We start from the raw sequence: 16,104 nt of genomic DNA on the forward strand, positions 1-16,104 counted from the left end.
ACGACAGTTTTGTTCAAGAAACATTCTGCTTGTTCATTTGCCCGGAAAAGGAAAATCTGTCATACAGGTCACACGAGTGGCTCCGCTCGTCTTACTGCCGGAAAAAAACAAGCGAGCGCCGCCATGAGAGTATATGAGACAGACGTTAACAAGTGATTCTTACACTTACAAATAACAACTTTAAAGATAACAATAATCCTCGAATTAAATTTATTATCAACGTGCTGTCTTGAGGAGTGAACACCGAAGAATGACATTTATGGATGAATACAAACCAACAGTATGGATGTGGTGGCGACCTCCCACATCTCAACTGTGTTGTGCTTTCATTGTCCAGCGCGAGATATGCGTGTTTTGATGAATTAGTTTATGAATCTAACGCTCCACCATGACAAATATCAGCAGGATGGGCCATTTTTGCTTAACAGGGCTACCAACCTGAACATTTTCCCTTCCCTTCCAAGGGAATCTGTTTGGATACCGAAGGAAATCAAAACTCCTTCGACGGGAAGGGAAAGTTTAGGGAAGGGATTATTTTTAAGAATACGGCTATCAGTTTACACTGTCTCCTCTAAGTCGAAGATTATAATCTAGAAGTACGAAGAATATACTGAAGAAGGCGTCACTGTAGAATAGCTGTCAACCTCTTCACCCTCACGACGTGTTTATTCTATTTGTGCCACCATCAATTATATTCGGATTTTGGACAGAATTTTTAAACTGGGGGGGGGGAGAGAGAGAGAGAGAGAGAGAGAGAGAGAGAGAGAGAGAGAGGATCGGATACAGCCCTCATCAACCCCCTTTCTTTCCAAACATGTACCCTGAGCTGAAGAAAACCGTCTGAAGGAAGCCAGGATAACCCATTACATTATGGCAGAGAAGCGCTTAAGCCTGGAGTGGTTGGCTTGGGGAGTCTGGCTACTGACTGGCTGATCCTCAAGTTCACTGCCACACCTTCGCGCGAGGACGCCTTTAAGATCACTTCCACCCGATGACTCACTTCCTATAGTATTCTTTTGTATACCATTAAGGTGTAATATGCAAAAATGAATCGCTAGAGAGGAAGTGCTTCGAATTCTCCAATGCCTCCTAGAATACGGCCCTGAGGGTGATTTTCTCGTGGGCTTAGGGGGGCTTTTAGCAACTTTCTCTTGGCGATTTATTTTGAATTTTACACCTACGTATTATCCGTAGTACTACTTAGCTTTATAATACTAACATAGATTACATATATACCATAAAGTACCTGGCAATGTTAAGGGGTAATATACACAATAAATCGCTATGGAAATGGTGTTACTAAGCCTCCTATGTCACCTGGCCTTTGGTTCCTTCTTCTATGCATAATAAAATAAAAAATAAAAACTAGGATACGGTGCTGAGAGTCGGAGGGAAAGAACTGCTGTGGTAATGGAGGCGTGTGTTTTGTGCTGTTAGGCTTATGGGATGAATAGGCCAGAGAAACACAATGTCACCTTATTACACTAACAAGGAGTGATAGAGGTAAGAGAGAGAGTGGGAGGGTTAATGCGAGTGAGTGGGGAAGTGTGACAGTGAGTGGGAGGTGCGAGAGTGAACGTTTGTGTGAGTGACTGAATGAGGAAGTGTGAATGTGTGTTGGTGTGAATGATGGAGTGTGAGAAGGAGAGTTTGTGTGAAATCGTTGGTGCGGATGAAATAGTGTGAGTAAATATGGCAGTGAGTACTTGTGAAGGAGCGTTGTGGTGTGGATGTGGACGTGATGTGGATGTGAACGTGATAGGAAGCGTTAGAAGAAACACACTGAGGTGGTTTGACCATGTGGAGAGGATGGAGAGTGACAGACTAACGAGGAGAGTGTATGTGAGTGAGGTGGAGGGGGAGGCAGAGGATGAGATGGAGGGATGGAGTGGAGACGTATATGAGAGAGGGGTGTGTGAACTGGAAGCAGGGCAATGAAATGGCGAGGGACAAGGCGACATGAAGGCGATCTGTTTGTGGCCACCCGTTACGAGATTAAGACGTCTGGCAATAGACAGATAGACAGTACTTGTAAGTGAGTGGGGAAATGGAAGAAAAGTTACTGTAAGATAGTGTGAGAGACTGAGTACCATTATGAATAAGAAAGCGTGAGAGGAACAGTTGATATGAGTGAGTGAGTGTCAGTATGAGAAAGAAAGTGTGTAAGTTGGAATAAGTGAGTAAAAGTGAGTGAATGTGAGAATGTACCCTGGCCTGGAGGGGAGCACTTCACCAGCAGAAGAGCCTCTCACACTCCTCTTCCTCTCTCTCCCCCCCCCCTTCGCTCTCTCTCTCTCTCTCTCTCTCTCTCCACACCTTTCCCAATATCCACCCCTCTCTTTCCCCTCCTTCTCCTCTCCACATCTCTCTATCCCCTCCCCCCACCTTCTCCACACCTCTCTCACAACTCCTTCCCATCTCCACATTTCTCTCCCTTTACATCTCTCCCTCCTCTCTCCGCCTCTTCATGTCTCTCCTTCCCGAACATTGCACTCCCACTCTCTCTGCTACACCAACCTTAAATTTTACTTCATTTATAAACATAGGTTCTTCGGTATCAAATATTAAAGGACGCTACTAATAAGGGAGACAGTTTCTAACCCTTCCAGTAGGAGAGAACCTTACTATGCTGAATAAAACCATTTTGTAGAAGCCTGAATAAAATACAGAACAGAAGACGACCTCTGGCTGAAAGTGGAGATAGTTTCCTCCATCAGGCATCTTCCTTAAGCAAAATAAAATCGTCAGGAGGTAACCAGAATATATTATACAAGACATGCGATGACGGAAGGAGTAAATTAAGGGTGATTCTAAGGGTGGCCTGCATCAGTAGGATAGATGTGTGTGGTCTTGGAAAACACTGCTCCCACCCCTCATCTACAAACCCCTCTCTCTCTCTCTGCTTCTCCATATTCATTTTTCAAGTACTTCCTCCCCATACTTCTCACCCCGCCAGCCCTTCCTCCCCTTCTCACACCCTTCACCTTTCTCCCTTTCCGATCCTTTCAGCCTTCCTCTCCTCATTCCTGACCCATTTTATTCTTCTTTTCACCTCCGCGTCCCTCTCCTCGCTCTCCAAACCACCTCTCCTTTCCCTTCACTCATAGTTTTCTCCTACGCTCTATATAAGTAAGCATCATCCTATCTTGCCTACAGTTTCTCCCTTATATTGCTTTCACCTTCATCCCTGTCCTGACCCCTTTCATTGCTATTCTATCACCTTACTTCCTGTGTTCCTTTGTCGACACTCATCCACCCTTCCTCTCCATTCTCATTTCACATGCCCAGCAGGAAAGAATACAACACTTTCACACGAAAATCATACACGCAGCCAATTCACTAACTGTTTCCAAGTCATACTCTCTCTCTCTCTCTCTCTCTCTCTCACACACACACACACACACACACAAGCTATTACATACATATATACATAGCTACGTCCATACCTATAAATCTATATATTCGAGACAGTCTAAACACATTCAAACTTATTGTACTACATATGTCAACTCAGTAACAGACAAGCAAACTGACTGGCCTGATACAATGGCTCTGAAATCAATCCAGCTCTTCCTCCCTCTCCCCCACCCTCCTACCCCGACACACACACACACACACACACACACACACACACACACACACACACACACACACACACATCAAATCACGACGCAGCTGGCACAGGCGAGGTGAACACACCTGCAAGGGAGGGGTGACACAGGTGTTCGTGCCATGAAGTCATCTCTGTTTACATTCCAACCGTGCGCAATTATGGACAAACTTACCATTAACAACAAAAACTACCTACCGATCCCTCTACAGTATATACCAAACTATCTATCAGTCTACCTGCCTACCTACCTATGTATCCCATCTATCAATCTATCTATCTCTTTATCTTTAGTCAGACGCCTTAATTCAGAAGGAGGTGGCCGCAAATACTTCACCTCTATGTTATCCTGTCCTTCGTCATCACGCTGCCCTCCTTCCGATACACACCACCCTCATTCATACACCTCTCCACTCATCCCTCCACCTCATCTTCGGTCTCCGCCTTTCCCTCTCCCCCCTCATCTCACTTTTAATAACAACACAAAATATGGAAACAAATTGTTCAACAATAAAAACACCAATTACTACACTTGCAGGCTGTCACACACACACACACACACACACACACAATGAAATACAAAGCCAACGTCACATTACCAAATTTACGACTCCATTAACTAAACACCTATGACATTTTAACTCCAATTCGTCAAGCAAACAAAGCATCATAAACGCTTTAAACTGTACCCAGTCGGATCATTACACTTTTCAACCTCAACCAAGACTTCAAAACATCCGTGAACACAAAGCAAATACTAATATGATCGATCGAAACTTTTTCCGATGAACTGAAGAGAAACATAAAGGCGAACCCGGATATAGAATGTGAGAAAAATGGCGCAATCCCTGACTTCACAATGTTCCCGGAAACTGTGCTTAGCGGGAAAAATATTAGTCACGATAAAGAGAGCAGTATCTGTGTCACCATCAGAGGGGGCCAGACAACACAACGACGACACCTCAACTCACTCAACCTCGGTCAAGTCCACGCAACTTTATCTTCCTCTTAACACTTCATTTAATCTGACTTTTTAACACTTCTGACTTTTATGGACATCGGAAATTTACCTGCCAAGGCTACCATAAGACGAGTTGGATCTGCTAAGGGAAGTTCTAGTAGTCAGAGGTTCAAAACTGTCTACATTTACTCTTGAACTATCAGAATTTGCCCTTAATATTATAGTCTGGTTTAGCCAATCAAGTGTGTAAGCGCGTCGAGAAGGTTAACATATAGATTTCTGTTTGTACATTTCCCTCTTTACGTTGCATTCCCTCTGTCCTAGTACCTTATATCCCTTTAATTCACCTTCCTTCCATTCTTTACTTTATATTTACGTTATTCATTCTTCAATCTTCCCTCTCCTTCCTAATTCCTCTCCCAGCAATATTCGGAACCCTCCTTTACTCTCTTTTTCTCTCTCTCTTGATTATTCTCTACCACCTAACTCGTTCAATGCTCTTTTCGTTGTTCTTTTCTTCCTCCTTATCTACCTCTTAATCCTTTCCCCCCTCCGCTTATCTCCTTCCCGCTTGTCAAAGTTCACTATCTCTCTCTCTCTCTCTCTCTCTCTCTCTCTCTCTCTCTCTCTCTCTCTCTCTCTCTCTCTCCATCTACTACATCTATTACACTTACTTTACTCTCTCGCTTCCCATGTTACCATCAATTCTTACATCACCTCTTTTTCATTCATTCACACCTTGACTTACCTTTCGTGCTTCACCCCATCTTTTCTAGGCTAACCTTTCTTCCTACTTCCGACCGACTGTTTTACCTCCAATAATCCCATTTTCTCTTACCCCTCCCTCCACCAAATAATATTCTTTCTTCCAATATTCCTTCCTCCTTCATGCTTTCTCTCTTATTTACTTTCTGTTTTCAACCAATCTGTAAAATAATTCCACACACACTCCTCTACACACCCGTATTTCTTTTTATAACAATATTTTCTCTTTTCATATCTTTCTACTAACTATCCTCTCTCTACAATCATTTTTTTTTTAATTATTTCATCTATCATCCATCTATCCTTCCTGCTGACTCTTCATATTCATTCTTGCCTTCCAACCATCCTTCTGCCTTTAACAATACCTTCCCTTTCTAACAATCTTTCCTGTCTACCATCAACCATCCTTCCTACCCTCCGTCCACCATCCTACTGTCTGTCAACCATATTAACTTCCATCAACCATCCTTGCCACTTTCCATGAACCACCCTTGCTACATTCCATCAACCTTCCTTCCTTTCTTCCGTCAACCATCCTTAACATCTTCCAGCAACCTTCCTTCCTTCCATTAACTACCCTTCCTTCCAGCCTTCATCATCCATTCTTCCTGCCTTCCGTCCCCCAGCCTTCCTGTCCTCCCAGCGTGCAGTAACCCTCCATGTAAGGTCACGCTAAGAGTGTCCCGACATAAGCTTACTGGTAGGTCTTATCACCGCCTCAGCACACTGCCTAACAACACCGCTAATCTACACGTGTACCCAGGTGACTCACTCAGGCCATGCTCTCTCTCTCTCTCTCTCTCTCTCTCTCTCTCTCTCTCTCTCTCCTACCATTTCTTGTATATTTCTATTTTGTCTGCTGTCATTTCTTTCTGGCATTTGTCCCCCCCCCCCTCTCTCCTCTTTCCATATCTTGTACTTTTCTGTTTTGGCGCTTCTTTCCAGTATTTTGCTCTCTCTCTCTCTCTCTCTCTCTCTCTCTCTCTCTCTCTCTCTCTCTCTCTCTCTCTCTCTCTCTCTCTCTCTCTCATGCTTGAAGTTCCTTTTACTTTTCTATTTTTTCTGCTGTCATTTCTTCCCATTATTTAGTTCAGTCTCTGTCTCTGCCTGTGTGTGTGTGTGTGTGTGTGTGTGTGTGTGTGTGTGTGTGTGTGTGTGTGTGTGTGTGTGTGTGTGTGTGTGTGTGTGTGTGTGTGTGTGTGTGGGAATGAGTGTAATTGCCCTGATAAATGTGGGTCATGTAGCGGTGGAGTGTGTGAGCGTAGTAGGTGGATATGTCAGTGTGTGAAATTGTGAATAATACAGTAGTGTGAGTAGTGTGGCGCTAAAGGTGAGAGTGGGGAGGAAGGAATATGTAGTGGAGCCAGTGGGGTGAGGGGAGGAGGAAGCAGGGAGGTAAAGGGGAGAGTGGGGAGGAAGGAACAAATAGCAGACCGCAGTGAGGCGAGGGGAGAAAGCAGGGACGAAGGGTACAATGAAGGTCAAACAAGTTAATGAAAAATGTAATTAGTTTATCCTATACACCTGTGCTCTTAACACCGTCTTTCCTTTCTCCCCGCAGGCCCTTCTCTGTCCAGCCTCTTCTGTCATCTCACTAAACTCGAGATGTGAAGAAAAATTAGTAAGGTGAAGGAAGGAAGGAAGGAAGGATGGATAGATGGATGGATGGATGGATGGATGGATGGATGGATGGATGGATGGATGGAGGGAGGGAGGGAGGGAAGGAAGGAAGGAAGGAAGGAAGAACAGTGAGGTGAGCGAGGAGAGGAAGAATGGGAAGAGGGAAATACAGTATACTGATGTCGTGGTTGGAAGGAAGGAAGGAAGAGAAAATAAAACGAAGAACGGAAGAACAGGAAGTAGGGAGGGTAAGGCAAATGTGGAAGAACTTTGGGGAGATGAAAGGAGGGAGGATGGGTAAAATGAAGGACGGAATAAGAAGGAACTAAGAGAAGAGGGAGGGGACAAAAAGTAAGAAAAGGAAGAATAAGTCACATGAAAGGAAAAAGGATGGGCAGGAGACTGATGGGGCCAAAGGACAGAGTGGAAAGAGTGAGTGGCGAGAGTGACTAAGGTGGTGAGTGATGAAAGTGAGTGGTGTGCAAGTGTGGTGGTGAGCGATGAATGAGTCAGTGTGTGAAAAGTGAGGTGATGAGAGAGAGTGCTCAGTGAGTGAAAGAGGCGATGGATGTATGGTGAGTTGGCTGGGCAGTGAATGGGTCCAAAGAGTGTGATATTGGGGTAGTCATCACCAGTTTTTCCCGCGGTTGGGTCTACGGAGGGTCAGGGGGGAGGGGGGACCGGTTGGGTACGTTTACAGTACAAGCACGTGACAACCAACGTGCGCAACCTTCCTACCACCACCAACGTCGATACCACCACTACCATTAACACCACTATTATTCACACACCCACACCCACACCCACACCCAGATATATTACGACAAAGCGCCATCAGAATATTTCTAAAATTTTAAGGAATAACGTCGCATGGTTTAAAATGATTTAGATAACTTGTTTATGTTCAAGTCATCTTTGGCGCAACTATGCAACTGACGCGTTCCATTTGGTGTAAGCTTAACCATTGCACTTCACATCTCAAAGGCTTTCGATCGAGTTTGGCATAAATATTTAACTTCCAAACTGCCCTCTTACGGTTTCTATCCTTCTATCTGTACCTTCATCTCTAGCTTCCTTTCGGGTCGTTCTACAGCTGCTGTTGTACACGACCACCGTCCTTCTCCTAGAGCTATCAAGAGTGGGAGTTCTCAGGGCTCTGTCCTATCACCAACTCTCTTCCTTTTATTCATCAATGACTTTCTAAGCTATACATCCAACCCTATCCACTCATACGCTGATGACTCCACCCTTCACCTTTCCATTGGCTTCCCGCAGAGTCCATCCCAGCAGTTACTTCAGCAAACAAGGGCACACCTAATGTCTGACTTGGTTCATATCTCTGCTTGGGGTAAAAATAACCTTGTTGTTTTTTATGCAACAAAAACACAGTTCTTACATCTATCAACTCGATAAAATCTTCCAAGGGATTATCCTCTAATTCTTAACAGTATTGAGTTCAATCCTGCATCATCTTTAAACATACTTGGGGTTTCATTCTCTCGGGATTTATCTTGGAAAAAACATATTACCTCTCTTGTAAAATCTGCTTCCATGAGATTGAGTGTGCTAAGCTAACTCCGTACCTTCTTTACCCCTGCACAGCTGTTGACATATACACGGGTTTTTATTCGCCCCTGTGTAGAGTACAACCCTCATGTGTGGGGAGGCTCCCTGCACACAGCTCTTCACAACAGGGAGGAGTCAAATGCTTTTCGTTTCATTAACTCTCCTCTTCTTACCGGCTCCCTTCAACCTGTCTCTTCGTCGCACTGCTGCATCTTTATCACTTTTCTATCGCTACTTCAATGGTCACTGCTCCTCTGCTTTGAACGGTCTGCTTGCATCCCTCAACCACTACGGCGTGCGCGTAAGACCCGTCTAACAGCAAACTCATCCCTTTTCTGTTCAACTCTCTAATGCAAGAGTTAACAGCTACTCCCAGTCCTTCATGTATGCAGCAGGTCAACTCTGGAACTGTCTCCCTCTGTCTGTTTCTCCGACGGCCTATGATCTCCAGTCTTTCAAACGCAGTGTGTCCAGGCATCTCAAAATTAACGGATCTTGAATACGCCTCTCATTTATCTTGTTTTTTATTTTTATTTTATTTCTCTTGGAGGGAACAATTTGCAGGCCCCTGGCCTTTGGTTCCTTCTTTCTTGCATTAAAAAAAAATCTGATATACAGAATCCGTGAATAAATCCCCAGGCGGTGAGTGTATCCATGACCATACTAGCAACACTACACAGCCCCGCCTGCCTGCCTGCAAGCCTATTAACCAGGGGCCCAGCGCATCACGCTGGGTCACAGCCACGCCGGGAAAGGCAACACGGCAACCACACAAGCCACAGGACACCGCTGGCACAGGTGTGATGAGGTGGTAGGCAGGGGAGGTGGGACAGTGTGGTGGGATGAGGTGGGATGAAATGGGATGGAGACGGTGGGATAGGCTGGGGGGGGGGGGGGGGGGGGGGGAGTTTCACGTAGGCTGAATAAAATTGCTTAGAAACAGCAAGAATACGACAAAACGTATACCATCATCGAAGTGAGGGGATTAAAAACAATCGTCCGAAACCCTCTCACTGCCGGACATTCACGTACACAATATTTCATTCGTACAAACACCAGGTTTTCTATTTACCATACGGGAGGTGTCACGGTCACTGAGTTAAGCAGTCATTAAACACTTCAACTGGAATATCACACACTCCCAAGCAATATTTCGATTCATGAAAGAACAAAATACTCTTTTACTATAATCCATCTCAACATGAAACCTTAACCCTGTCACCACTAAATGTCCTTTCATGATTGTGGGAAAAAGTGGAAGGTAGCAGGAACAAAGTCAGAAATGGCGCCATCGAAGTGAAGGGCTTACTGGAGAATGCCTTCCCTCGCTGTAATATTAAACAAAAGACGACGAGATCCATCCATCCATCCATCTATCCATAAATCAGTCCTTTTTTTGCCCCATCAGGAGCGTAGGAGCCCGGGTCAAGGCCACTCACATCCGACATTCATGGCAAGGGTGACCAGCCTCCCTTTCCCCTGAGTGGCATCATGTTGGCAAGACACTTCAACCATGCTTGGATACAAACCCGTACAAGCTCAATCCGGGTAGAAAGCCTTAACCCATCCAACTACCAAGTGTCATTTCGTTATATGTTACCACCCAGTGTAGATTTTTTTTTCTTTTTTATCATGGTTTAATCGAGTGAGTGGATGGTATGCGCCCCCATCTACCAAACAGATAAACGCCCTAATATAAAACTAAAACGTTTGGTGTGGCAAGAGTTAAACTATGAATGACGTCAAGGTAGTGAAGAAGTTAACCTTCGAAAATGTGTACAAGGGAAGAACTGAGCCAGATCAAACCGGCTGCTGTGTTCCTAGCCCCCTACCCCCCTCCCTCTCTCTCTCTCTCTCTCACACACACACACACACACCAAGTAGGATGGCAAGGAGGGATGAAGAGAGCGAATATTTTTTTAAGCGAACAATTTTCTGAAGCTATGGTAACATTACACAGTCCTGGGATAAATGGAATGTTGAGTACAATACACGAATATGACAATAAACACTACACTGCCGAGCAGGAGGAAGAAAATGAACACATGAAAGAGAAGCCACAGAAGGAAGGCCGAATGGTAGAATGAAGGGTGCACTAAGCAGGCATAAATGGAGGGCGCAGTAAGAATGCCTAAAAGGAAGGAGAGGCAGCAGACTGAAAGACGTAGTAAACAAGCAGAGAAAGAAAGAAGGACGGTAGAAAGAACGGTGTGTTAAGAATACCTACAATGATAAGTGGGCTAGTGGAATGCAGGGTGTGTTACATGTGCGTGCCATACTTTATTCACTCACGCTGTACCAACGTGGGAGTGGTGTGGAAGGCTACTGGTCTACTGATACTGTACTGCGCAAGTTAACACCTTCAGTTCTGTGATGATTTGTCGGACCCTCCCAGCGGCTGGCTTAGGAACGTTACTGACACTGACATACTGAGGATCCGCTTTGAAACTAGCCCTTCCTTGCCCCTCTACAACCACTACAGCAGTCACAGGAACCTTTATATAATGCCCTACATGATCCCCAGAGATTCCTTCGTTTGGGGTTCTTTGGAGGGCCTTTTACTTCATTTATTTACCTACTTTTTTTCTGGGGGGAGGGGGGCTTTCAGGATTGAATAGCCCCATGAAACGCGTGTACATATTCTTGCACTGTTTCATCAATGTTTAATTTATTCACATATGTTGGCTTTCTGGTTAATATAGGCTGCGTTTCCCCTTTCCTAGAGGGTCCGGCAGCAAACATCTTGGTTGTTCTACTTGATATTTTATGCTTCTAATCTCAAGTCGTTTTAGTTCACTTAACGACAGACATTTCGAACTTCAGGGGTTAAACTTATTCTTCATCCCTATGCTCAAAAATTGTCTAGAGAAAACAAGAATAAATTTCATGAGACGTCACCGTATGGAGGGAATTAATACTTATGCTGGGTTTTGCTGGGTCACGTCACCAACTGTATATAAGCAGGTACAGAGACAAGACTTCACTTCTCTGCAGTAACTCCTTGATGTTAACATTTGTTTAGTGAATTATGAGAATCTCGTATAATCCCTCCTTTGCCTTTTGTGTGCAAGTTATGTATAAGTACGCTTCAGTCTCACTCTTATCAATCAATTTAAGAAACGTAATATATATATATATATATATATATATATATATATATATATATATATATATATATATATATATATATATATATACTGTCTGTATGTATGTCAGTTTTGCAACTTCTCTTATACTAACCAGTACTAAATAATAAATGGTTGTGTACTCGTTTGCAAAATGGACTTTTCTGTTTTGCTGGCACGGATGCAAATATATTCTCAATTAAACATGGTACTTTTATTGATATTTCTTTTACTAATTTTTGATATAGTAACTGTTTAGCAATCTAAGTGTTCAGTGTCTCAAGTCCCGTACCCACTGTGCACATATTATAAGCTCGTAACAGGTGGAGAAACAATGAACTAAGAAAAGATGCAGAGACAAACGATAAGGAACAACTAACAGGCTATGAAGAGACAGACGCTAATGAAAAATGAAAACAAGGCAGGGAACTATTGGGAAAAATAAAGTTGGAAGGGAAACATGGAAGGCGTGCGGTCAAAGATGAGGGAAAAGATGGAGGGAAAGAAGGTAAAAAGGGAGGACTTGGAGTTAAAGATGGACAGCATAAAGAGGGAGGATGGATGAATGAAAAACAAATACGGAATAAAGAGAAGGAAGGCTGGATAATGCAGACAGGAGCGGAGGTAGGATGCATGGCACAAACAGAGAAGTAGATAAAGGATGGATAAAACAAGGGAAGAGGCGAATGAACGGTGAAAGAAATAGAGGAGGAGGTAGCAACGGTAAACTTATCCGGGTACAAGGGCTCAGTTTCAGAGTGGTAAGAGATCCCCAGGTCAGCTTGCTGGGGATCACGTCACTTTAGGTTTTTGTAGCATTATTTGATACGTGGGGTGTGTGTGCACAAACCTGCTGCAGTATTATAAGAAAGGGAGAGAGATTATACTGGTGAAGGTCAGGGAATGGACGTGACAATCTGGCTACCCGATTCTCTAATATAAACTGGTCCTTCGATCTTCCTTTCCCACAGATCACTAATTGCAACATAATCTGATACGTGGGGCGAGTGTGGCCAAACCTGCTGGAATATATATACTAAGAATGGAAGCGAGATTTCACTGGGGGAAGGTCAGAAACGGACGCGACCAGCTGGCTTCTCCGCTTCTTGACTGTAAACTGGTGCCTTTTTTACCCTCTCAAAACCAATTATTGCAGTATAATTTTTGATACGTAGGGTAAGCAAGTGTGTGTGTGTGTGTGTGTGTGTGTGTGTGTGTGTGTGTGTGTGTGTGTGTGTGTGTGTGTGTGTGTGTGTGTGTGTGTGTGTGTGTGTGTGTGTGTGTGTGTGTGTGTGTGTGTGTGTGTGTGTGTGTCTTTATATATACAGAGGAGGTCAAGGAATGGACGTGGCAAACTGGATTCCCACTTCTGTAATATCCACTGGTATTTTTGTTCTTTCTTTCTAAAAAATAGCTTATTTCAGGATGATTTGACACACAGTGTGAATATGACGACACCTGCTGCAATATATCCTGAGAAAGAGACTACGTTGGAGGTGCTCAGGTAATGGAAGTGGCAAAATGGCTTTCCGCTTCTCTAATATAAACTGATACTTTTTCTTCCTTTCTCAAATATCACTTATTCCAGCACAATCGATAAGTGGGGTGTGACCAAACCTACCGCAAAGGAAATTACATTGGTGGAGGTCAGGAATGGACGTGACAAACTGGGTTCCCGCTTCCCTTCCCCGCCCAAACATCATTTTCGTTTTTTGCAGCATAATATGATACGTCGGGTGAGTGTGACTAAACCTGCAGCAACACATAAAGGAAGTTAGACTATGTTGGAGGTGGTCAAGGGATAGACGTGCCACAGTAACTTCTCACATAGCTTAACATATCGGTATCTTTTCCTCCCTCAAACGTCACTGTCGGTTTTTGCAGCATCATTTGATACGTGTGTGTGTGTGTGTGTGTGTGTGTGTGTGTGTGTGTGTGTGTGTGTGTGTGTGTGTGTGTGTGTGTGTATCAAACCAGCAGGAAAACGTATTTATCAAAGGAAGAGAGATTAAGTTGTAGGAGGTCATGGAATAGACGTAACAATCTGGGGTCGTTCTTCAAGGCCCTAAAACCAGTGATAAACAAAGAGCTATAACAATCAACTGCTACCATGGATAAATTCATTTGATCACAATTTCACTTTAATATTCACTCCAGTTTGATGGTAAGGGTTTTGTTAGCTATAAAGGGTAAATCTAAAAGTATAATCATTATATGCAACTCAACTTCTTCAGTCCGATTATGTATTTTGTGTGCTCTTCTCTCTTCCTCTGGATTTTACTAAGACTGAGAGAGCATCCATAGAGTGAGAAATAAAGGATGATAAAACTGATTTACACGGCCCAAAGCAAATAAATACTAAGCTAAATAAAATTCTTTGAAGACAGCAAGAACAAAATAAAGAATAAGTCATCGGACGGAAGTCCTTAGGTTTAAGATGTATTACGTAAAGAGCCTAACGTTTCTTCCCTTAATATTGCTACTTGAGGTGTAACATAGTCTTAATTATATTGAAAACGCATCCACAGTCAGAGATCCTTCCTACTCTGAATACAATCGTCCGGTAACAATAATAAGCTACAAAAATCCATCATCGCAGTAATGGAGTTAATTTTTCACACTCTACCCTTGCACTGTCCATTTCCTGCATTTGCATACACTCATGATAAGTTTTGTTACCCCGGTCCCAATTTGTTACTGTGACTGCCTCCGACCTACTGTACAGTTTATACGTAATTTCCTACTTTCATTTAGACAGACATGCAGTTAAAATATATATATGCGTATAATAACGAAATCTTTAGTCTCAAACATACGTACATACATATATATACATATATAAGTACACATACAAAGATACATACATAATTATATACATACACCAAGACATGCATCCACGCCATCGCCCTCCCATATATTTGTCATAAAAGTCATTCTAATGCCAAATCACACTCCCTCTATTCACACACACACACACACACACACACACACACACACACACACACACACACACACACACACATCCTGTCCGACATAATCCCTCATGCATATGTATAGACATCCATCACACACACTCCTACATTCATCTATTCTGTTCCCTACATCTACATTCCTAGAAAAAAAAAAGAGAGAGAGAGGCATACATACATACATACATGCATAAATGAATACATATGGCCTCCACAGACAAACGTACACCGGGATAAACTGTAGGGTAAAAATAACACACATTCCATACCTACATGTAATCATCTACGTAAATATTCCACCTCGTCCGTAATTAAAAATGAGTAATTAAACTGACGTAAACCTAATCCAACGACACAGCAATATTAGAAGGGAAAAACACACAGGCTTTAAATGCCGTATACTTAAAAATAAAGTTAACATTTAAATTCACGTAAATCTCATCCAAACACAGACAATATTAGATGGGAAAAACACAGATATTATATGCTGTATACTTAAAAAAATAAATAAATAAAGTCAACATTTTAATTCACGTAAATCTCATCCAAACACAGACAACATTAGAAACACGCGAACTTTAAATGCTGCATACTTCAAAAAACACTAAAAAAAATAAAGTTAATATTCAGATCCACGTAAATCTCATCCAAACACAGAACAACATTACAAAAGGGAAAACAAACACAGAAGCTTTTAAGTGCTACAGCTATTACAAAAAGGGGGAAAAACATACACATACAAGCTTTAAGAGTTGTATACCTAAAAAAATAATAAATTAAAAAAAAGGAAAGCTCTCACATTTGAGTCCCCCCAGAGTAGTAGGGGTGTGCATACAAAGTGGGCGAAGTGACCCTGGCTGCTAAAGTTCTGATCAAATAACTGGGATTTAAACAAAGAGGTTACAGCGTGGGAGGGAAGGCGGCCAGAGGGGACAAGAGTAAGTGATATGCGGGGGACGGGGGGCTAGGGGGAGGAGGAGGGAGGAAGGGGAAGAGTAGGAGGAGGGAGGAAAGGGGAGAGGAGGGAGGATGGGGAAGGGAGGAGAAAAGAAAAGAAGAGGGAGCAAGGGGGGAGGGGAAGGGAACGGAAAAGGAGGAACAGACGAGCGAATGGGAGAGGAGTGGAGGAAGAATGGAAGGGAAAAAGGAAGGGAGAAAGGTGAAAGGGCAGAACAGGAGGAAGAGGGAGGAAGGAAGGAAGGGGACTGGAAGAGAAAGACAGAAAGAAAAGGGAGAATTAGAGAAGAAGAAAGGAGGAGGACGGGGAAGGGAGGAGAGGTTGGCACTAACAGGAGTGTGGGAGCGGAATGGGAATGAAAAAAAAAAAAAATAGAAAGAAAGAAAGAAAGAAAGGGGAGGGAAGGAAGCAGAGACTGAGGAAGAGGAAGGAGGGGGGGAAGGGGGAGGAAATGGGGAGAGAAGGAGGGAAGGGAGAGAGAAGGAGGGGAGAGGGAGCCATTGACGTGACGAAGGGAATGCGAGAGAGGA

This window comes from Coenobita brevimanus, chromosome 66 (genome assembly GCF_032717465.1).
Source record: "Coenobita brevimanus isolate Jiangsu-jjx chromosome 66, ASM3271746v2, whole genome shotgun sequence".
Lineage (NCBI taxonomy): Eukaryota > Metazoa > Arthropoda > Malacostraca > Decapoda > Coenobitidae > Coenobita > Coenobita brevimanus.